This window comes from Typopeltis vanoorti, chromosome 14 (assembly GCF_054136105.1).
Source record: "Typopeltis vanoorti isolate ZY-2024b chromosome 14, IOZ_Tvanoo_1.0, whole genome shotgun sequence".
Lineage (NCBI taxonomy): Eukaryota > Metazoa > Arthropoda > Arachnida > Uropygi > Thelyphonidae > Typopeltis > Typopeltis vanoorti.
The window spans coordinates 101817690-101841391 of NC_143562.1; the positions used below are offsets into that span (position 1 = coordinate 101817690).

At 34.4% G+C, this 23702-nt stretch overlaps 1 protein-coding gene across 1 annotated transcript in view; it reads left to right on the forward strand.

The window, feature by feature from the left end:
• The window catches only part of LOC150099805 (uncharacterized), a 96617-nt gene that overhangs the window by 14231 nt on the left and 58684 nt on the right, over positions 1-23702 (forward strand). The gene's annotated exons all lie outside the window — the stretch shown is intronic.

Here is a 23702-nt window from a genome sequence, read left to right on the forward strand (position 1 = left end):
ATAGGGGGTGGGGTCATCTCACGTCAAACTGTAGTTCCGCCAAAAAATATCATATATGTTCTTTATTTCTTTCTTTCTTAAATCAGATTAGAAAACGAATCTAAAATTAACTAAATGTAGAAAAATATTTATCTAAAGATTTTTTCAGTTACTTTACAGAAATAAAAATACTGCAATAAGCAACTATGTTTTTTTATTCTGATATCCTTGAATTAAAAAAAGAGAGACAAAGAAAGGAAAAAACATGTCTCCACCAAACAGCTTTCTCAATATGAGGGGGGGGGGGAATCATGTAAATGAGTTGCTATGTTAATTATTCCAAATTTTTGATCCCGACATAGTATACTGAGTTCCCACAGTCAATAGGGAAGCATTCACACTTTGATAGTGGTAGATCCCATGGTTTCCATTCTATTAAGACAAAAAAGTGCATAAAGTACTGTAGGGGATACCTAACAATCTGAATTCCGAGTCGACCTTCCATCGCACATGGTGTGATGTAAGGTTGAACAATTCTCGAGATGTACAAACCCCAAGAACGCATAAAACCATTTTATTACTAATAGGGGAGGGTCCGAACATAACCTATGTCCGTTCCCTCAAACGTGGGACCATCACTAAGGTATATGTTAATGGTTCAACACAGAGAGAGAGACCATTGGCGAACTTAAACAGGAAGAACACAACAAATAAACCAACTATGGAAATTATTTTCTCACGGCTATTTTGAAAATACGGTGTTCAACATTATTCATAGAGATTATAAAAACGCGCCTGCGAATTAATCAAAACACTTTAAATCAATAAAGTGAATGATTCCTCTTTGCTAAAAGTGATTACAAGAGTGAATATTCAAAAATAATCGTGTAGCGGCGATCTTCAACAGCTGAGAATCGTAAACAACTTTATTATATCGATCGGCGAAAGTTATTGCGCAAAACACTTGAAATCAGAGCGAAAAGTCTACTCATGGCGTGCCACTTGATGTTACGAATAAAAAAAAATAATAATAATATGTACCTATCAGGGCAGCGCCACCTATGGAAACCTGATGGGAAATGAGGGGGGGGGGTTTAAACGATATAAGTACACATTGGAAATGATGTTGAACAATATTATAATTGTAAATAATCGTTTTCTTTACTGAACAGAAGAAAAAAAAATATACTCGTACATACAGATGAATGACCTGTATTCACAAAACAATTCAACATCTCACTTGCAAAAAAAAAAAAAAAAAAGATTGAAAAACTATATAATATCGACTAGCACAGTGAAGAAGCAGGTCGTTAAAAATCGATATTTTCTGAGTGCAGCGAATTAGATCAGTAAATTGGTTCTTTGACTTTTTTCCCGATAATTTTATAAATGTTGTTCGCAAGCTGAATGACCGTGTTTGTGCAAATAGAATGCCCAAAATGAGAGAGAATATTCCAGACGTAGTACTCATTAAGGAATCATCCAGTAATGAATAACTTTCAGGTTACCCTCCGCAGCCGTAACGAGGGCGTAGCGAAAGAGGTGTTCGCCACGGGTGCAACTAGGTTTGGGGTGCAAAACGTAAAAAATAAAAATAAATAAATAGATATAAATGTCTGCTATTTTATATTGCATTTTTAAATTTCGGCAATACGCCGCTTTAGACACACAAATTCTGCAACACACTGCAACTCATTTTGATAGGGTTAATAGTAAGTATTTAACATATTGCATTTAGTAAAATTCAACTTGTTACATTTAAATTTTTCAAATTTTTTATCATTTTTGGTTTAGGGAGCGCAAGTTAGGCACTTGCCACAGGCGCTTCATACCCTGGTTACTGTACTGACCCTCCGATACGTTCTACTCCGGAATATGTGATACGAAACTAAATGTGAAAGGGAAAAGTAGGATATTCATTTTTAAAGGATATAAGAAATCTTAATATGATTTCGGGGTCAGTATCAAAATATTCACAAGGAGCATCTAACTTTATTAAAACAGTAGCACTTCACCAATAATATCATCTTTTTATTGAATTTACATTTTAAGTTTTAAAAAATGGTATGCTAGCGATAACGAAGTGAAAGAGAAATTTTGCTATTCCTAGGAGCACTTTGCCGATTATTTATTTTTTAAGAAAGTAAAAAATGACAAGACTAAGTATATTCCATAAATTAACCACATAAAGCTTTGCCGGTTTGGATTTCAATTTAAGTTTTTACGATTTATATACTGCTTTAATATCAAAGTCAAAATACATTACGCGATATGCTTCATAAGCAAAACGTACTTTATTTCAAATGACATGATAAACAGAAAAAAATTATAGAATAAATCAAGAAAGGATATTTGTGGAACTACAAGGCAAGGTGATTGTAACATGCTTAGGAAGAAGCATAAATCTGTACCATGCCATAAAATACTGCAGGGTAAGAATGTTAGTAGTGCATGGGATATAGTTATGAGTCATCAAGATAAAGCAGTATTAAATTGTATACCTAATGTAAGGAGGGTTAATCGGGTAGGAATTAGATGGATGAGTAATATCATTAAGCACGCGCTGCAGAAGAAGAAAATGCTGTGGAAGGTATATAAAGAGAAAGGTGACCAGCAAACTTATGAACAGTACAAGGCTCAGGCAAGAAAGGTGAGCAGCATGGCAAGAAAGGCAAAATCAGATAATGAGCAGAATTTAGCCGAGCAGGCCAAAGGAAATCCCAAAGGGTTCTTTCGTTATGTGGCAAGAGGAAGAATGATATGGAAGATTAACCTTAATCAATGATGATGGTCACGAGAAGAAGGAACGGCTAAAATAGTTCAGTTACTGAATGACCACTTTGAAATCATATATCTTCCTAGTGAGGTTACTGCTTTAACCTATGTGACAGACACTAATGTGGGAACAGAGGTAGATAAATTGGCGGTTCTTACGATATTGCAGAATCACAATGTAAATACAGCTGTGGGGTTAAATGGGATATCAGCTAGGGTTTTGCGAGAATGTGCAAGAGAAATGGCAATGTCTTTGACTAAGCTGTTTAATTTAAGTGTCAGCTCTGATAGAGTTCCAAGGGAGTGGAAAGAGGACAAAATTATTCCTTTGCATCAGCAGCAAATTATAGACCAATCAGTATCTCAGGACTGGTGGTAAAAGTACTAGAAAAATTGGTAAAAAAAAAGAGAATTCAAGAGTGGGTAGATACAAATATGATACTGTATGAGGGTCAGTATGTCTTTGTGAAGGATCGGTCATGCCTTAGTCATTTAGTCGATGATTTTCCTGGATTTTGCAAAGACATTTTGACAAAATACCTCATGGAACACTGTTACGCAAATTAGAAGAAATGGGGATGGATATGACACTGGTTAAGTGGATAAGAGGGTGGCTGCTGGACAGATACTAAAAAATGGTATATACAGGGGCAGAATCGAGATGGAAACAGGTGACTAGTGGTGTGCCACAAGATACAGTGCTGGGACCATTGCTGTTTAATTTGTACATAAATGATATTGGAAATAACCTAAAAGGAAATATTCAATTGTTTGCTGATGATGAGAAATTAGGTAGAGTAATAGGCTAATCAAGGCGATTTGCATGACGATTTAAATAGGCTGTCAGTATGAGCAAAAGTTAATGGGTGTCAGTTTAATGTGGAGAAATGTAAACTTATGCACTTTGGAATACACCGATTACAAGCCGTTTATCACATTGATGGCACTGTACTCCAGGAAATGGATGAAGCTGGATATTTAGGGGTGGTGGTAAACAGAGTGTTAAAGTTTGGAGGACATATTGATAAGGTTGCTAAGGTAGCACATAAGATTACTTGGATAGTAAAGAACACGTAAACAAGCACTCACAGATAAGGAAGTTGTAATTCCTCTTTATAAGGCCTTGATACACCTATATGTGGATTACTGTACTCAAGTCTCGTCCCCTGGGTATCTTGGGGATGTGGTAGCGGTGGAGAGGTTTTTTTTATGACTCCACTACCCACGAAAGTTTGTAAACCTAGTACATTAGAGTGAGTAAGAATTTTTTGTAAAGAAAACAAATTATAATTTTTGCCTTTTTTATTCATTTTATTACCTGGTCCTGAAATCCAGCTCCAGAGACCAAGCATGAAAAATTTCGAATAAAAACACCAGATTTCAATCAAAGTTTAAGAGATGAAATCAATAGACCGACAAAGTTCTTCTGGTAAAGAATACCCAATAAACACGGCATTTTAAAGACTGAATCACACGAAAGTATAGAAATACAGAGGTAAAAAAGTAGAAATTATAAAATTTGTATTAAAAATCAAAATGTAACTTAAAAAACGTACTATTTCAAAATTAATAGCATGATGTATACAAATTTGGGTATATCCGAAGTACCATTACTCCGTTGAATATGTTTTGTGAGCACAGTTTCAGTAAAATAATGTTCTTCCGGTTAGAATGCCTTTACCTGTAAAGCTAATTCCATATAGATGGAATGGTTGGAATTGCGACTATGCAACTAAGGCTAATGAGACCAGTGTATTATCTAGTAACTGCGTGTGTTCTTTGACCTCTTTGTCTGTGCGTGATGAACCCAAGTTTTCCAGGAAGAAAACTCAGTCAGATGTTCTTTAGTTGGAAAAACCATCAAGATTTTCCAATCAAAGGGCATCGTATATAACACGAACGAACCTTCATAAGAACTTTTCAAATTAAGTTAAATTTGCTAGCTCCATATAGAGATGGTAGGGTTTTTCTTTTCGGAAACACGGGTTGTTTTTCATCCTCAAAACTAACAAACCAACCAGAAAACACACTCAATTAACAGACATAATGCATTGGCCTCATAGCCTCAATTGCTATAGCCGTAATTCTAGAACAACCGAACCCAGGAAGACTGACTAACACATCTTCAGATGAAAAGTCATCAAAGAGGTTCCTTGCATCCTAGACGAAATTCTAACAGACATTTTTGCAACCGAAGAGCAAATGTCACGATATCCTCTTAAACTGTCGATATATAGCAAGACAAATTTATTTAACACAAAAATTGTAAATAATATTTCCCTTTTATTCATGGATTATGACTAGTAACGCTACTGTGAGTAACCAATATCAAGATTTTTATCTCGATCAAATCAAGAAAAGTTAAAGATCTACAGAATGTGATATGATCAAGACAAAATGTCAACATTATTCAGGATCTCGACTCGAAACTAATCATGGTCTGGTCTGTTTTTTCCCCCTCAATCAATGTAATCTTGCCTACAATAAAGAACTCAACAGCGTTTTCTCTCGGTACGAAGAAAATCAAGCACCACCTAACAACTTCAAGTATCCATGTAGGAAAATATATTTCGCACATAGGAAAATCCATTTCGTGCACACAGAAGTCAGGGAATTGTGGGAACATCGCCAGTTTGCTGGTTGTTACAATATGAAATGATATCCACACGGTTATCCAATTCTGCTAAGTTGCCCTCCTCCATACCTATACTATGTTAACGACAAAACTATACATATATATATATATATATATCTCGCAACTTTAGGATAAGATTTTAATCGGAAATTCATGGGGAAAGGCTACTAGTGTATTATCTGTTAATATGCTAAACAGTCGCCGTTCAGATAGTGAACGTAAAAAAAACATGTTTTACTAAAGGGTGTTTTTATTGTATGCATTCTTTCTGTATATTTGCATTCTATTGTGATCATCGGGTCAGTAAGTAGTCATAAATCATAATTCCATATTGGTATTTTGGTGTCTGCGATAGGTTTCAAGGATGCATATTCCACCTGACGTGAATGGTATCATCACAATCGCTTTTCGAAAGATTGTAAACAGAAAAAAAAAGTATAAATTACAATATAATCTCCTTAAGCAAGCTGAGAGTAATATGTGTTTAGAAGCTTAAGATTACATGATAACACAATTCTGGGGATGGATCGCACACGTAGGTTGATTGTTAACCTCCGAATTCTGTACATCGTTCTGACGAGCAGATGAAGATTGGCCAGGCGAAACAGACAAAGCTATGTCCGTTGTGTGTATGTTGGATTGTAGATAATTTTGGTCGTCGCGAGGTATGAAACCGAAAGCTCTCTGTTTATTACAAATCGTATGGAAATCAAGTGGATTCAAAAAGTGATCAGGATTTTTGGATTACTTAACCTTTAAAGCACCCTCGGTACTAAAGTACTATGAGTTTGAAAAACTTTTCGTGAGTTGAAGTGTTATAAAAAAGAATGTTAAACCCCACCCATGAAAGTTTGAAAGCCTATAATACAATAATATCATAAGGGGCTACTACGGTTTAGATAAGCAGGGAACCTCTGGAGATATTTTATGCCACATCTGGATTAAATCTAAAACTTGAAAACTGCCTATCTCCCCATTTATAATACATGCGTATCTTTGAGGAAATGTCTTAGATATTAATGACGAATATTAAAATAAATAATAATTAACAAGATTAATTGTTTATGATGCTCATTTAAAATGAAGATACTAAATTTTGGATTAATCTAAAGAATAAAAAAAAGTAATTTACTTTTTTTTTATTATTATCCATTCAAATTTTAACATGGCACTCAATCAGATTGCTGCGTAAGCAGATTAAGTACAATAAGTTAACCACAGCGAGCTGTAGTTTTTTTTTTTCTCCCTTCATAAATAAGACGTGTACTCCAGGCATTTTCAACATAAGCTGTGTTAATTTCAAGTGGAGAAGAAAGAATTTTTTCCCTAAATTATCAGACTTCGTGTAAGATCACAATTCACAGACATCCACCTTAGAAGAGAAAGAACAAAGCTATTTTGTTTTTCGAAGGAAATTGGTTTGAACAGGGAATGGGAAAATAAACTTTATTATACTACATCTACTTTTTGTTCCTCTAACCTCGTCATTTATTTCTCCTGATAGTTATCTATTTCTAGGCCAGTAACAACAACTACGATACGATTAATAATGTTCCAGTGTTCTAACTGGGCCGCGAGATATACGCACTGAGAGTTAAAAGGAATCTTTATACTCTAGGGAAATTTCTTAAATAAGCTAGTATCAAGCCCACTTTTTTTTTTAAATTTGTGTTGAGTTATCGCTGCATACAAATCAATACGCACCACTTGATATATACTATTTCTGGACATCCCAATGTAAACTTGGGCTATATAGTGGTCAAAAATCTTCACGGCTAGTCCATTTGTGCGACACAGGTATGAGTGCGTTCACTTACACCCTCTCTCTCTCTCCCTCACGCGCGCGCGCGCACACACACACCGATAATAACTACTACTTAAAGGATTCCAATATACTTTGACCGGACTATCAATCACGCACATTTTAGGTCATGGCTTACCAATTAATATCTCATTTCTATCAAATCTGGAAACGAATGAAACGGTCGAATAAGTAGAGGCCATTCACATATGTAAAAACCAAGGTCTAATTTGTAACTTAAATATAATAATTACGCTTTAGGGGAGAGAGAGATAGGTGAAGGTTAGAAGTGAAGGAGCTTAATTTAATTAAATGGCCCAAAAGCTATGCATATTATAAACGTCAAACAAAAGAACATTTAATCAGAAGGTCAGGATCGCAGAAATAAAGGATAAAAAATTTTAAAAATAAAATAAATAAATGAATAAAGAAAGAGATTCGTTTTAATTGAATTAAGAAAATTAATTTTAAACTTGAATATTTCACATCAATACTTTAATTTTATATTTTGTAATTATTTTAATTTTATTTATTACTTAAATGTTTTAATTTTTTTTTTTAATCCTTTTTGATCCAAGTGTATTTCCCCTTTTTATGAAACATTAACATGGTCCCTTCAATCGCGAGTATTCTTACTGAAAACTTCAGGTGCTGTGGTTTAATTTCATTTAAACACAAGATCACATACCATGTGCGGAGAAATGTGGCATAAATCTAGTGTTTAAATCCAAATATATGAGACACAACTATGGATAAGATCAGACAACGAAAAAAGTACTCTAATTATGCTGAAATCAGCAGTGAATGTTTGCTATTGTTTTCTGAAATTGTGACCAAAACTTACAAGGCTGTTAAGCCAACGTATTATGTCTGTAAATTGCATCGTCGCCTGGTTAGTTTGTTTTAAGGATGCAAGACCAGAGTTTTCGGAAGGGAAAATCCCTGCCACCTCAGTATGAAATCGGATAACTCAACTTCATTTGAAAAGTGCTTATAAACAGTTCCTCGTGTGGTAGAAAGTGCTGAACCCCCCAGATCTTTACAACCGAAGATCAAATATTGCGAAATCCTCATCAGCGACTGCTCTATATATCAAATACTATTAAGTGCGGTACGAGCATTCATTGTCTATCGAGGCTAGTCCACTATTTATTTTGGTGTCATGTCTTTAGTGTTCTTCGTCAGTCTGCCAGTTTACAAAAGAGAAAACTAGTGGAGGGCCTTCGATGTGAAATTCGTCACATCTCTGTAACGAGTTCTACATCGAAGGCCCTCCACTAGTTTTCTCTTTTGTAAACTTAAATAATAAATAAATGATAAAATTCCTGCTTCACTGCAAGGCGCAGAAGCTCCTCAAGACCTCGATATTTCACTTGGGTGTTTCTAACAAAGGCGCATCGCAATTGCCTACCGTGGCAGCATCTCCTCACTCCTCCTCCTAATGAAGAGTGTTTGACTTCATTAGTATAGCTAATAAACAAGCCTTTTCAAAGATGCACTTGTATTAATTGCTCTTATAATCGACATCAAAAAGTGCAACACTAAATCTTTGGATATCTCGTATACATATTAGTCCAGTCATAAATACTGTTACAACTTGAACAGAGCATAAACCATGAATCTATCAGTGAATCATTTACAACTTTCAGTACATACAAACGATACGGATAACGTGCATACAGCAATACTCAATGTTCGAAATGCCCCGCCCCGCCCCCCCCCCATGCCTTCACGCACGCCCGAAGTCTGTGAGGCCAAATATCGATGGCGGCAAGTACAACATCCAACGGAAACTGTGCCACTGCTCGCGCCAAATCCACTTTCAGGTTGGCGATGCTGGGATGTCGTTTCTTGCAGAATACTCTCTCAAACTCCGACCATAATTTGAAGTCCACCGGATTCAGATCGGGACTTCCAGACGGCCAATCAGATAGTGATATGTGGTCTGGCACATTCTCCTCCAACTACTGTTGTGTGGTCCTCGAGTTGTGTGCATGGGCTGAGTCCTGTTGAAAAGTCCACTGACTGCCGTGAAACAAGGTGTTGTTCAGGAGCTGTACCATAGGTTCCAGCACGTTGGGGGAGGTTTATAAAGCAGGCAATAAAAGCTACGAATCATAAACATCTCATTGTCTATCAAGTGCGCGTCCAGAATAAAACCGTTATAAAACCGTTTATAAAACAGGCAATAAAAGCCACGAATCACCAACATCTCATTGTCTATCAAGTGCGCGTCCAGAATCTGATAAAAATAAAAGCCTAGGAAGAGTTCCACGAAATTTTGACTGGACATCAACCGAAGCATGTGAATCTTTTGAGTGCGTCACGACTCTACTTTTTTATAATCCAAATAGTGGAGACGAAGAATTGAGGGATTCCCGGGTCTTTTTAAACAAAAGGCATATGTGGTTCTTAAATGTGGGTCGTAATCCTCAGGGGATCATAAAAAAGATTCTGAGGGTAGTGGCAGCAAACATTTGTGCTGTCAGCAATTTCATCTGTCATTATAAGACATTTTATTTATACTAAAATATTTTTATAGCATTCATTAATTCAATGTCCACCATGAATTGCTTTATTACATTTCAAATATAAAAATCCAACAGATTCCCTTGACAGCTGAAATTCGTTTCAACGAATGTTACACTAATCGATTTATATTAAGTGGTTCACGAGGCCTTCTCGCTTCTAGCTACTTGTTAATCGAATCTAAAATACGAAATTAAATTCGAAAACCTTGAATTTTTTACCTTAAATTTGTTGTTAAAAGCGTGTTATCATAAAATATGAAATATTATGAATTCGGATCTGATCTAACAGATGTGTCAATATCAAGCTGAAAGACTTTCTTACATCGCAAGAACATTAGAAAAGAAAGTAATTTATTTTGTTCTCTGATGTTCTATATTTGGTTCAAGTCGTCTATAAATAATTTAAGTGCCACAAAATCGACCGATTCATCCCCCATGCATTCTAAGATCCCGAACACTAAGTACCTCAAACACTCTGAAAGATATCATTAGATATGATTGGTATTTAATGGTTTACAATTCTTAGAAAACAAGATTTTACTAGGACTCTGTGTCAAAAAAAAAAAAAAAAAAAAAAAAAAAAAAAAAAAAAAAAAAAAAATCAACTGGTAAACCCGAAAGTTTCATTTATTTAATTCATAATAACAACAACAATGGTTATTACTATATTTTTATATTATAACAAAACACCGAAGAGATTCTAAACTTTAAAAAATCATAAAACGATAAATAATTCCCTTTTGCTAAGATCTATATTTTTATTAATTGGAGACAACTAGATGCTCCTTAGGCAGATACCAACAAAACTAGGATGCGGTAACTAACAGAGTTCTTGAGTAATTCCTTTACTAACTGTTTTGGCTATCAGTACTAAGTACAGAATTTAATAGCTGAATGTTGCACAAGTCGAATAGACTTTATAATCTACTTATAGTGTTTCTGTTTTTTTCTGAGACATTTCCGAGCCATCTGTTTTCATCCATGATATTTTTATATTAATCTTACACAAAGGTGACAGAACTCATAGCGCATTAGTGCTGTATATACGAGTAGGATGTAGGCGAGTACGGAAAGAAAGAAGCTATTGATATTTTTCCTTGAAAAGTTCGAGGAGCTGTTGTTGTTGTTGTTCATATTTCGTAATAAAGGACGTTCCAGAGAATGGTCGACAATTTCTGTTCGTATTTTAACAGGCGAGTGTTTTGTGCAGTCTCCAGTATCCACCGAATGCTAAACACACACACACACACAAAAAAAAAAAAAAAAAAAAAAGCCTGGATATGTTTTCATAATAAGAGCAATTGACTACGCTGAGTCACACTGAAATTATCTGATATAATCGAAAAGACGTTCCTTAGTGCATGTTTCATTATAACGGTATTTGGAAGTTTCATCTCTTTCTCTCAAGTTACAATAACTTATGTGGGATGCAGAAGAGTGGTTTATATGTGTAAAACATAGCTATTAATAGAAACCTGGACGGAGAAAAGGGGAAAAAAAAACACGATGTTTTTAAATATCGAGATTTAGATACAAGATGTATCTAAATCTCTAAATGCGAAAAAGCAGTATTCAGATACAAGAAATTGTCCTGTGAGAAATTTTCTCGTCCATATAGTTCGCATAAATTTAGTCTTTATTTGATTTAAATAATTAAATTTCTCATTTTTAATTTTCTCTCATTCCCATTTTCTTGTTCTTTTGTCATAATGACAAGTGAAGACAATAGAAAATTAATGGAGATGAAAAGGGAAAAAAATACTTTCACTGGACGCGTTATTCCTCAATAACATCATAGTATCATTGAATGTTAGCCAGCAATGGCCTTCAAAAATCTGTAAGCAATAAGCCAGAGTTTTTATGTGCTGCGAGCTCTTATGATACTTTGACGCCAAACAGATAATATCATAAAACTGCAATTAACTACAAACTGCTATTGACTAATAATTACATCATTAGTCGGCATGCTAATGATACTACTCACTTAAAAACATTTTAAGAAAGGCCTAATGGCTTACAGATTATAAGCAAATGTGAAACTTCTAATTTCAAGTGAAAATAATTTATTTTAATATACTATAATTTAATTCTGATAATACGAAAATATTGCTGTAGCTGTAAAATAGTTATCAAACTGTGAAATTTCAGTTTGATAACTATTTTCGTATTACCATATTACTACTGATTTTAACTTTGATATGAATGTTGCCCTTTCACTGACATTCCTAATACCGGAGTTCACCTTTTGGCAAATCACGAAAGTCATCCATAAAAGGTTAAATTTTACTTCGGAAAGCTGGCATTTATCCAGCCATATACGCTTCTCGCTTCGCTCAAATGTCATTAAATAAGCTTTATAATTGTGTTCATTTATGAAGTCGGACTAGACAAACCTACTTTGTAGAGATAGGGACACGAGAAGCTTAACTGCTGTTGACATACCTGTGTCATGTGTTTACTGAACATGGTATATTTATAATTAGTACACAGCCGTAACCTATTAAGTCTAAAATGATCTTCCAGCGTCGCACATAACCATGAAAGTCTAAACCGCTGCAACTATATTAGGTAAACTATGACTTCATAAAAAGATGACGTCACGGTTACGATTTAGAATCAACATACATTGGTATGAAGTCGCGATGTTTGTTTTCCCAACATGTCACAACCGAAGTGAGAAAGGTAAAAAAAAAAAAAAAAAAAAAAAACTTCATCGGAGTATACATATAAGAAGTATACTCCGATGGTATACTTCTTATATGTACCTAGAGTATTTTTTTAACTTACTTTGACAACAAGGAGCTTTTATCTGCTGATTGTCTCCAACAGTAATCCAAAGTAATCTAATTGTCCTTTTTCAGATAGCGCGCACCTAGTGACTAATACACATCTCGATAGTTTTATCGTTCTTTAAAACTGACGATCAGTCTGGATCGATGTTCCCCAACACCAACTTATAATGCTAACCGTTACAGTCTAGAGTCTAGACCAGTGGTTCTGGAATTTGTCATTTTTAAATTAATTTGTCAGCACAAATTAATTTAATGATGGTTTAATTGATGTTTAATTAATTAGTAATTTATTATCAATTATTGATTAATAATAAAAAATCAGCTAAATTACCAAGTAATTATTAATTTATACATTACAAAATAACTAAGCTGTTCCGTGAAAATTTCAGGATTTGTGAACTGTTCCGTAGTCGAAAAAAGTTTGAGAAACACTGGTCTAGACAATGCAGTCAATAAACATGAAAAATATTTAACCGTTTCAAATAACAATCTTTCTAATTTTTCGGTAAACAGGAAACATATATAAGTCATTTTTGTTTTTAATAACGTAATGGCATCTAATTATGATTTTTAGCTCATATTTGCTTTGGTAAAAAAAGTTACTTTTTTTCATATTCTCACATATCAAGGATAATATCGTTCATTAAAATCTAATAGTTCCCAAACATATGAGAATTACTGAATGCGATTCTGTATCATTTTAAGAGGTTCGTGGATCACACACTGTTCTCCTTTCTGATTGAGACGCATTCGTAAGGCTATAATTCGGCTGGTCCTTCAAAAGTTGAAGTTCTTCAATTTATAGTTTGAGAAGTAATCTATGTTCGGAAACTTTAGAAGACCCAGTAAAAATTGCCGACTTTCAATGTTGGGAAACATTGGTATAAATAACATAGTCACAGCTTAACTTATCTGGCGGTTTAATATGATAAAGAAGTTTCATGTTCGTAGTTGAACCAAAATTTCAAGAACTGAATCGTGAAGTGAAAAGCAATCTAAACGCAATTCCTGTTCTGGGATCGCGTACCTAATTTTAATTGCAGTTGTAGCAAGGCAATTCCAGTGCTGAAGTCGTGATTATGCAATCCTTAGCCATACATACCTATCTCATTTGATGAAAATCTCATTTTCATTTTGACTTTTTTAAAAGATATCTTCGAGTAAGATTAATTGCTAATAATAAAAAAATTCTCAATTTAAAATAAAATAGTTATGAACAACGAAAATGAACGTTTCTTCGTTGTAATTTTTTAATTGATAGTACACTGGTAGGTAGTGCAAAAATTAATTAAAAATCCTCATTAGGAATATCAACCTTTTCTATTCAATAATTCACACAATCTAAGGCTCATTAAGTATCGAAGATGTATTTAACAATAAATAAAAATTCTTTTAGCCGGTTATCCACCCTTAGTTGTCGTTACTTGAGTTTAGAACTACCGATGATTTCAAAGCATCGAGGCGAGAATTACAACTGAAGTTATCTCGTATTCCTAAACCCTAAATGGCATATTATGTCTGAAATAGTGCAAGTTCTACGGTCGATTTTTCTGAGTTGCGGAGTTAAAAACTCCAATAATAGAGAATAATACATAGCACAGGCATGTAGATAAAACATTTTACATGCCTGCGCCAAACATTGATAAAATTGTTTTTAACAACATATTAATGAAACACAGTCACCTTTACATCTCCTGAAGCAATCGAATCCTTACAACTTTTCTGAAGAAATTTTCACTTGTGAAAGATTTTCAAGGGTTTTTTGGGGAGAAAATAATTTTATTCACCCGGTGTGACACCACCACCACCAAGCTGTTTGTAGACCTAAAGCGGGTGGAAAAGGATGATATATCTGATCTCTTAACGACGGTTACTGGATTACCTAAGTCTTCCCACCGTGCTATCAACTAATATTTATACCAACATCCCACCCGCGAAACCAGAAGTTTCGCGGGTGGGATGTTGGTATAAATCTATAAAATTAAAGGAAAAGCAAAAAGTGTATGTGTTGGATCTTTGGACATCAAAGTGCTATTACGTTTCTTTAAGTTTCAATTTTGTTCAGTTTTAAATTTTCTAAATTCTAAAAACCAATCTAAAGGGAGCGCCCTTATCTCAGCACAAAGATAAGAATATTACAAAAATGAACCTATTTTGATCTAGTCAAGGTTGGAATTAAACATTTTTTATTACATATACAATTTAATTATTATAATTATTTGTATGTCTAAAATGATTATTATTTGTATGTAATGTGAAAACGTGTTATGTATAATGTACAGATATTTTTCCATTATAAATAAAAAAATATTCTCTATTGAATTGGTTCATAACACATACACAGCATGTCTTCTTCAACTATTGTCTCATCGTATTACATGCGGGGACTCCCAACTCAAGAGAACAGTTCCCAACATTTACCACTAAGTCATCGCTTCCATGTCCAAACTGTTGCACTACGTTGCTCTTTAAACGAGCGGCCAGTAAATATCCACTATAATTGTCGTGAATACAATGTGTCGATTGGAAGTCTAGGCACATCTAAAAGAACGAATGCAGCATAGTAAACAGTGTGCTTATTATTATGAAGTAGGTTTGTAACATGTTTGCTTATTTGAATACATGAGCTGAATTTGCAAGTTCATTTGTATACAAAGCAGAACTCACTGCTAACTAGCATTTTTTATTTATTTAGTTATAGCTAGCTGCCCATAATTTTATGGACAACTGGAGATAAATTATCACTAAATAAAAATATAAATTTTTTAGACGAAACCTGTTATGCTAAATCTTCTCCATAATGAACTGCTAATAGGACCATCTCGATAAAGCATATCGTTCCTTAATTAAGAATTATTAATATCTTCATTTTACATATGAGTCATGCAAGAATTCGTTCTCTCGTGATGCCTCGTATACGAGTCAGCAGACAAACATTTCTTCAATCCCTCCCCCACCTTAAGTTATGAAGAATTCATAATATTCAACCAAAATATAAAAAGTGATTACAATGCATTCAGAAAAAGTTCAGAAAAATAAAAGATAAATTTAACAGAAAAAAAATAAAATTCTATACAAAAACATTTATTCGTAAAAAAACAAAGATACCGAAATTGTATAAGTAGCAGTTGATTTATTATTATATAATTACTTTAAAATAGATAATTTATTTTAGTGGCATTTTTCAAGCTTTCCTATTAGCAAAAGATTTTTATCATTTTTTATTATTATTATTATACGGACATCTCTATGGAGTCAGTAGACTCATCATGGGAGACTCAAACTATCCACACAATATCTATCATTCCTCTTCTTGAACTCATTGACAGACGAAGCACTCACAACTTAGTCAGGTAACGCATTCCTTTCACTCACCACTCTCCAAGCGAAATATCTAGTCCTCACACCCTTTTTAACTACACTCTTGCTTAATTTCCAGGGATGACCTCTTGTACTTCCACCATTACCCCACTGGTGAAATATTTTCCCTGCATCAATCTTATAAAAAAACTAAAACATTTTTAGTAACTTAAATGTTTCTATCATATCCCCTCTTCTGCCTATCAACCAACTTCTGTAATCCATAAATTCTTAATAAGTTGGTGAGCGTGTAAAGGAGCATTCCTTACACGCTCACCAACTTGGTCACTCGCTTCTGAATCTTTTCTACCACTCCATCTCCGAGGAATCCAGGCGACAAGACCTGAGCACAGTAATCCAGGTGTAGACGTATCAACGCCTTATAAAGAGGAATAATAACTTCTTTATCTCTGCATGTTAGTGTGTTCTTCAATAACCAAGTAATCCTATGAGCATCTTGGACACCTTAGCAATATGGACTCTGAACTTCAACTCTCTATCCACTAACATTCCCAAGTCCCTTGCCTCATCAATCTCTTGGAGTAGAGTTCCATCAATGTGGTACACAGCTTGTAATATTTTAATCCCAAAATGCATAACTTTACACTTTTTCACACTGAACTGATATCCATTATCTTTTGCCCATATTGCCAGCTTATTTAAATCATCCTGCAAGCTCTGTACATCAGTTTGATTAATTATTGTGCTGGCAACTTTGCATCATCAGCAAACAACTGAATATCTCCCTTCAAGTCATTTCCTATATCATTTATGTACAAATTAAACAATAATAGTCCAAGTACAGAGCCTTGCGACATACCACTGGTCACCTGCTTCATCCTGGACGCTGCCCCTCCATACACTACTTTTTGGTATCTGTCCACGAGCCATTCTCTTATCCATATCACAGTTTAATATTGATCCCCATTCGTTCACCAATCTGCGTAACAGTATTCCATAGGATATCCTGTCAAAAGCCTTAGCAAAATCTAGCAGTACCACTGTGCAATCATTCCCTTTGTCCAACTCAGCTGTCACTCTATTATGAAAAGTTAATGAATTACTAAGGTAATACCGACTTTTAACAAAATCATGTCAACTCCCATGGGGTATCATATTCTTATCCACCCATTCCTGAATTCTGTTTTTAACCAACTTTTCCAATACTTTTACCACCACTTCCGAGATGGTGATTGGTCTATAATTTTCTACCGCCGTCTTAGTCCTTTATGCAAAGGAACTATTTTATCTTCCTTCCACTCCCTAGGGATCTTACCAGAGCTTAGACTTAAGTTAAACAGCCAAGAGGCATCGACAATTCGTTTGCACATTCAGATAATACCCGAGATGTATTTCCCATCCAAACCTACAGCAGTATTTGCATTTCAATTTTGCAATATCCCAAGTACCTCTGATTCATTAACTTTAATTCTCATATCAGTTATTGCTACATAAGACACAAAAATATCCTCACTCGGGTGATAAACTTTTGAAAAGTGGTCACTCAGTAACTCTACTATTACATTAGACTCAGTCACCTCGTTACCATCAGCGCCAACTAAAGTTATCCTTCCAAAGTCATTCTCTTCTTTTACTTTCCACTTAGCGAAAGAATTCTTTGGAATTTCCTTTGACCTCCTTGGCTAAGGTCTTCTCATAGTCTAATTTAGTCTTTATGTGTGTTTATATGTTACACACACACATAAAGACTATTAAGTATTTATGTGCGCGTGTGTAACAGTATAAAGCAGGGGTCAGCAACCTTTTCAGACTCGCGGGCCACATTCAACTTTTATTTTTAATAATCGGGCCGCAAGTGTTTAATTAAGAGAAAATAGTGAGTGAAAAAAATACTTAAAATATCAATTTTTATTCTTCTTCTTATTGACAAAAGTGAAGAAGATGTTGAAGAGTTTTATGAACACCTAAAAGAGATTAAAAACCTAACAAAGAAACATGATATAAACATAGTGATGGGTGACTTCAATGCAAAAGTGGGAAGAGGGGGTGATGGAGAAATTGTTGGCGAACATGGCTTAGGCACCAGAAATGACAGAGGAGATCGCCTAGTCCAATTCTGTCAGGAAGAAGATCTAACAATAGCAAAGACCTGGTTTAAACTTCCACCAAGAAGACTGTACACTTGGAAATCGCCTCAAGATAACCAACATAATATTGTCAGAAATCAAATTGATTATATACTGATAAATAAAAGATTCCACAGTAGTATAAAGAGTGCAAAGACTTATCCTGGAGCAGATATCTCATCAGACCACAATCCCATAGTTGCAGAAGTATGTCTTAGATTAAAATCAGCTAAAAAATCACAAAAGAAGAAAAAGAAAATTGATGTAGAAAAACTGAAAGACCCGAACATAAATAAAAGTGCCAAGACACAGCTTAACCTGCGATTACAACAGATTAACATAGAAGAAAATAAAAGTGTGGAATCTCTTTGGAATAGCTTAAAGAATGCCATCGTAACAACAAGTATTGAAGAAGTAGGTTATGTGAATAATATAAAACAACAGGAAAATGGATGACAGATGAGATTCTTTCTCTTATTGATACAAGAAGAATGTATAAAAACAAAGACCTAGCCAGGTATACAGAAACACATAACATCATGAAGAAAAAAATAAAAGAAGCCAAGGAAAATTGGATGAAAAATTTATGTACTGAAACTGAACTGCTTCAGAAACAACATGATAATTTCAATCTGTATAAGAAAATCAACGAAATTTCCGGAAAACTGAGGAAAAAGCAAATAGTGTCTCTAAGAGACGAAAATGGAAAAATAGTTCTAGAAGAAGAGAATAAAGCACGGATTTGGATAAAATATGTAACAGAACTTTTCAATGATACTAGACAGAAGCCTATAAATATAAAAGATAACATTCAAGGACCAGCAATCATGAAATGCAAAATAGAGAATGCTATACAAACAAGTAAAACAGGAAAAGCCAGTGGACCAGATGGTGTGCAAACAGAATTTTTAAAATTAATCGAACCAGATAACATCAAACTTCTTGAAAAACTATTTAATAAAATATATGAAAGTGATGAATTTCCATCAGATTGGCTCAAATCTACATTTATCACTGTCCCAAAGAAACCCAAAGCGAATTCCTGTGGTGACTTCAGACTTATTAGTCTAATGAGCCAAACATTAAAAATATTTTTGAAAGTAATTCAGAATCGCATTTATAGAAAAAGTGAAGAAACTCTAAGTGAAACACAATTCGGCTTTCGGAATGGTTTTGGTACTAGAGAGGCCATTTTCTGTACCCAAATATTGATACAAAAATGCATAGAAAAACAGAAATCTGTCTTTGTGTGTTTCATAGATTTTGAAAAAGCATTCGACAAAGTCAGACACACCAACTTAATAGAAATCCTTCAACAAATAAGGCTAGACGAACAAGACATAAGACTAATAACAAATCTATATTGGAATCAGTCAGCTACCGTTCAATTAGACAACATTACCACCAGTGATATTAACATCAAAAGAGGAGTGAGACAAGGATGTGTGCTCTCACGACTCCTGTTCAACATATATGCAGAGGTAATCTTTAAAAAAGCATTGGAAGAATGTCCAGAGGGAATCACAATAAATGGAAAGATTGTTAACAACCTACGATATGCAGATGACACTGTGCTAATTGCAGATAACATTATGGATCTCCAAAAACTCGTTGACAGAGTATACATAGAAAGCCAAAGAATGGGAATAAATATAAACATCAACAAGACAAAATACATGATCATCAGCAAACATCCAGCCTCATCAATGAAACTGACACTTAATGGGAAAAATATTGATCAAGTGTCAAGATATAAATATCTTGGTTGCTGGCTTAATGAATGGTGGGATCCAGAAATAGATATAAAGACAAGGATTGAAGTTGCACGGCAGTCCTTCATGAAAATGAGAACACTATTCTGCAATAAAGACCTAAACATGGAAGTCAGATGCCGAATGCTGAAATGTTACGTGTGGTCTATTCTGCTCTATGGAGTTGAAACATGGACATTGAAGGCGACAACCATCAAGAAAATCGAAGCCTTTGAGATGTGGCTATACAGAAGAATGCTAAAGATATCATGGACAGAAAAAATTACCAATGAAGATGTCTTAAAATCCATTGGCAAAGCTAAACATCTTGTACAAATAATCAAGAAACGAAAAACATCATATCTTGGACACATCATGAGAAACAGCAAATACCAACTTCTACAAACTATTTTGGTAGGAAGAATTGATGGCAAAGGAACTAGAGGAAGAAAAAGAATATCATGGTTTGACAACATCAAGACGTGGACAGGAAAGAGCAATGCACAACTGCTCAGATTAGCACAAGAGCGCAGTTTGTTCGCCAAGATGGTCGCTGACCTTCGATAGAAGATAGCACAATAATTTTTATTATATCAATCTTAAAAAGCACAGAAATATTTAAAGTACGAGATATGAAACAAGCATGAAAATGAAATTGAACGAAAATTATCACGTAAAAACAAAATAATATAGTTTATGCATCACAATATGTGTGTTGTCTCCCTACTTAATGTGACTTTTGTGATTTTTTTTCCCTTAGCCAAATTATCTAGATCCACTTTTATAACCTTAAGTGCAAATTCGAATCGAAGCATGCAAATGTTCATCAGTCAGTCGAGAAGAAATTTATGTTTTCTAAAACTCAGGGCAGAAAATGCTTGTTCACGAATGTATGTGCTTCCAACTTTGCGAACCTGATTAATTCATCATACTCAATAAATCAATGAATAATTCAACATATGGACCACATGCCATATGGTCAACCTTTTATGGGCCGCCAAAAATGCACGTTTGGGTCGCATGTGGCCCGTGGGCCGCCGGTAGCCGACCCCTGGTATAAAAGAATACTGTTACATAAAGACACACACACTAGGGACCAGTCCTTAGGCCACCTGGCGCTAAATAAGTGCAATGAAAATCATCTTTCATTTAATGATATTCACAAATACCCATATCACAGTGGGATTATTTGAACCCATGGGTTGTAAACAGTGAAGCCATCCACTTAATCAACAAACTGGCGTATACTTCTTACAGGAGTATACACCAAAAACAATACAACTGATACCATGTTATATCCGTTTACAAATTTTCACTAACTATATCTTCTAACTAGGGGATGCAACCTCCTATCGCCAATCTCCGATCATGTGCGTATACACCAGAAATTCAATGAGAGTTCGAGTCTTACAAACTGATGAAGCCTTGTGGAATGGCTACCAAATGCAACAATAATAATTATTCTAAAATATTTGCGAATTTTATATAGAATTGAAACTGACTGTTTCTGTCTTCTACATTAATTTATTCAATATGGATATAAAGTATTAGTTTCTTCAGGGAAAAATAGCCTGTTAAACCGTACAAGATGCTTTTACTAACATTACTCTTAATTATCAATTTTCTGATATGTATCCCCATGAGGTGTTCGGGTTATCATGACAGCACTAAATGATTAAGTTTAATGCATATTAATTACACTAGGACTACTAAAAGACTAACATCAGCTATTTATTACTTGCAATTTATTTATTGCTCACTCCGACGTAGCATAATAGCAAGCATAAATCAATAAGTAAAATATCCGTTTATTTCCGTTAACGTCCAAATTTCAGTTAGCGATGGGTTAAATATACGACTCGTCTAACGCTAAACAGAATAATGTACGTCGAAACTTGCAAGCAATATACATTACAGAGGTCTAATTTATGATAAAAGACATGCAATGTAATTAATACAATTTAAAGATTACAATGAGATAAATATACTACTATACTAGAAGTAATTTGATCAGTGAGTTTATTTTAAAAAGGTATGAAAGACCTCTATAATGGATAAATTCATATCTTGCAGGGTCTGCTTTAGTTCTGATAACAATGTGCATTCATTTCGGAATAAGGTCAACTATGTGAAAGAATTATTCATATTTCTTACTTAATGCAACACTATTTTCAGAGGCCTGTTGTGATTAATTCGTTCCATTACGACAGTGTTTCTCAAAGTGTGGTACGCGTACCCCCTGGGGTACGCGAAAGGTCGTTAGGGGGTACGTGGCAATTTTCGGCTATGCATAATTAAAGGAGTCATATTTTTCAACAAACAGTGCAATTAGAGACAGCCAGTATAAAACGGCACGAACTAATGAATCATATCCCCTCTCCAACCGAAATTGCTGTATAGACACCAAGCAAAACCATATGTTGCCGGTGGAACATATGGTTTTGCTTGACACCACCCCCGTCGTTAACGTGTTAAAACTAAGAAATATATAGTGAATGTGTTTCAGATATTATGGAATTCGGTTGAAGGGAATTAGCATTTCAACTCAACTGTTGAAATGCTAATTTGTCTTTGGTTCGCGCGATCTTTTGTTAATACCGCACCAATCATATGCAGTTCTTCGCTGCTCTACGTATCTCAAGACTTGTATATTACTGGTAATTTTTGCTTGAAATAATGGGAAAGAAGATGACTTTGACGATGCACACAAGGAAACTGTTCTCGATGCCAAAAATAGTGATAGCGAGTAGGAGCTTCTTGGTAAGTCGCACCATTTTCAGTTTTTTTTTTTCTCAAAACTTTAGTTTCCGAAAATTCCCGCACGTATCTCGCAACACGATTTTTTAGCTTTAATTTTGGGAAAAAAAGTTAGAGTTATGTTCGAGTAAATACAGCATTTGTTTTTAGCTTTCAAATTCTTACGTGTGGATCATTGGTTAACGATTGGATTTATAAAACCCCCAAAAGATAGCAATATAGCAAATACAAATAGCTGTAAGCAAAAAAAAAAAAAAACGTTGATATTGCATCTGGATCAAATGAAATTGATGAGTGTGTCGTCTGACATCTCTAGAGAACCAAAATTTAAAAATAAATCATATTTTTTGTTTACATGAACATATAAATTCAAATAAAATAGACAATTAATTTTAATTAATATTTTTGATTAATTTATTAATTTTAATTAATTTATTTATTTCTAATTAATTATTTTTTTTAACTTAATTAATTAGGGGTACTTGGTAATGATGAAAATTTAAGGAGTACGCGGATATATGAAGTTTGAGAAACACTGCATTACGATATAATGACTTTACCGAAACTATAACAACATATAAGCATTAAAATGTGACATCTGAAATAGTACTATCCATTACAATAAAAAAAAAGAAAACAACTCGTAACGTTAACAAAAATCAAATAATTTTGCAACCAAATATTTCAACATAATCTCGAGTCCGAAAATGTTATTGCATTTTGGTCATAATCTCAAAATCAAATATCTAGTGAACAATAAAGCGGAACCAGGATTCTATATTATATACCAGGGGTGGCCAACTACGCGTCCTTTTGGAGCCACGATAATTCCGATGAGACTTAGAAGAGCCGCAATCTTTGACCGATGCGATGGTACGGGAGTAAGTGAGTGTGCGCATGGCGAGGATGTAACGAGCTTGCAAGAACTGCTTTCGACTAATTACAAACCTAATTTAAGGAGCCTACTAAGAAAATGGATACAAGGAGGGCTTCTACTAGTACATAATTAAAATTATTGTGTTTCGACTTTAACATTAAACTAATTGTTCAAAGTAGACTTCATTTAACCCTCTATTGCCTGAATTAATTATCGTGATGAAAAAAATTCCATATACTTACAGATAGTTTAATACTGAACTACTGAACACATATTTGGTGAAATTTGACATTTCTAAATTTCAATTTTTCCAAAATAGGTTTGTGACTTGGAAGTGACACTGGGCAGTTCTGACCT